Consider the following 2005-nt stretch of genomic DNA (forward strand, 5'->3'; position numbering starts at 1 on the left):
ATCAAGTTGAAGAACAAGTGATATCTTGGACAAAGAACAAGCGGAATTGAATAGAAGAACAATAGTAATTGCATTAATACTCGAGGTACAGCAGAGCTCCACACCTTAATCTATGGTGTGTAGAAACTCCACCGTTGAAAATACATAAGAACAAAAGTGATCATTGGTTTCGGCCCCAAAGAGGGAACCAGAAGAACCAAGATGAAAATACAATAGTAAAAGGTCTTACTTATAGGAAACTAGTAGCTTAAGAATTACAAAGGTGAGTAAAAGACATAAAAATCCACTTCCGGGCACACTTGGTGTGTGCTTGGGCTGAGCAATGAAGCATTTTTCGTGTAGAGACTCTTCTTGGAGTTAAACGCCAGCTTTTATGCCAGTTTGGGCGTTTAACTCCCATTTAGGTGCCAGTTCCGGCGTTTAACGCTGGAAATTCTGAGGGTGACTTTGGACGCCGGTTTGGGCCATCAAATCTTGGGCAAAGTATGGACTATCATATATTGCTGGAAAGCCCAGGATGTCTACTTTCCAACGCCGTTGAGAGCGCGCCAATTGAGCTTCTGTAGCTCCAGAAAATCTACTTCGAGTGCAGGGAGGTCAGAATCCAACAGCATCTGCAGTCCTTTTCAGTCTCTGGATCAGATTTTTGCTCAGGTCCCTCAATTTCAGCCAGAAAATACCTGAAATCACAGAAAAACACACAAACTCATAGTAAAGTCCAGAAAAGTGAATTTTAACTAAAAACTAATAAAAATATACTAAAAACTAACTAGATCATACTAAAAACATACTAAAAACAATGCCAAAAAGCGTATAAATTATCCGCTCATCACAACACCAAACTTAAATTGTTGCTTGTCCTCAAGCAACTGAAAATCAAATAAGATAAAAAGAAGAGAATATACTATAGACTCCAAATTATCAATGAAACTTAGCTCCAAATTAGATGAGCGGGACTAGTAGCTTTTTGCCTCCGAACAGTTTTGGCATCTCACTCTATCCTTTGAAATTCAGAATGATTGGCTTCTTTAGGAACTCAGAATCCAGATAGTGTTATTGATTCTCCTAGTTAAGTATGATGATTCTTGAACACAGCTACTTATTGAGTCTTGGCCGTGGCCCAAAGCACTCTGTCTTCCAGTATTACCACCGGATACATACATGCCACAGACACATAATTGGGTGAACCTTTTCAGATTGTGACTCAGCTTTGCTAGAGTCCCCAATTAGAAGTGTCCAGGGTTCTTAAGCACACTCTTTTTGCCTTGGATCACAACTTTATTTCTTTCTTTTTCTTTTCTTTTTCTTTCTCCCCTTTTTTTTCTTTTTCGTTTTTCTCTTTCTCTTTTTTTTTTGTATTCACTGCTTTTTCTTGCTTCAAGAATCATTTTTATGATTTTTCAGATCCTCAGTAACATGTCTCCTTTTTCATCATTCTTTCAAGAGCCAACAATTTTTAACATTCATGAACAACAAATTCAAAAGACATATGCACTGTTCAAGCATACATTCAGAGACAAAGTGTTGCCACCACATCAAACTAATTAAGCTAGTTTTAAAGATGAATTTGAAATCCTGTACTTCTTGTTCTTTTGTAATAAAAACAGTTTTCATTTAAGAAAGGTGATGGATTCATATTCATAGCTTTAAGGCATAGACACTAAGACACTAATGATCATAAGACACAAACATGGATAAACATAAAGCATAATTTTTGAAAAACAGAAAAGCAAAGAACAAGGAGATTAAAGAACGGGTCCACCTTAGTGATGGCGGCTTGTTCTTCCTCTTGAAGGTCGTATGGAGTGCTTGAGCTCCTCAATGTCTCTTCCTTGTCTTTGTTGCTCCTCTCTCATGATTCTTTGATCTTCTCTAATTTCATGGAGGAGGGTGGAGTGTTCTTGGTGCTCCACCCTTAGTTGTCCCATGTTGGAACTCAATTCTCCTAGGGAGGTGTTGATTTGCTCCCAATAGTTTTGTGGAGGAAAGTGCATCCCTTGAGATG

Source organism: Arachis stenosperma, chromosome 4 (assembly GCF_014773155.1).
Source record: "Arachis stenosperma cultivar V10309 chromosome 4, arast.V10309.gnm1.PFL2, whole genome shotgun sequence".
Classification (NCBI taxonomy): domain Eukaryota; kingdom Viridiplantae; phylum Streptophyta; class Magnoliopsida; order Fabales; family Fabaceae; genus Arachis; species Arachis stenosperma.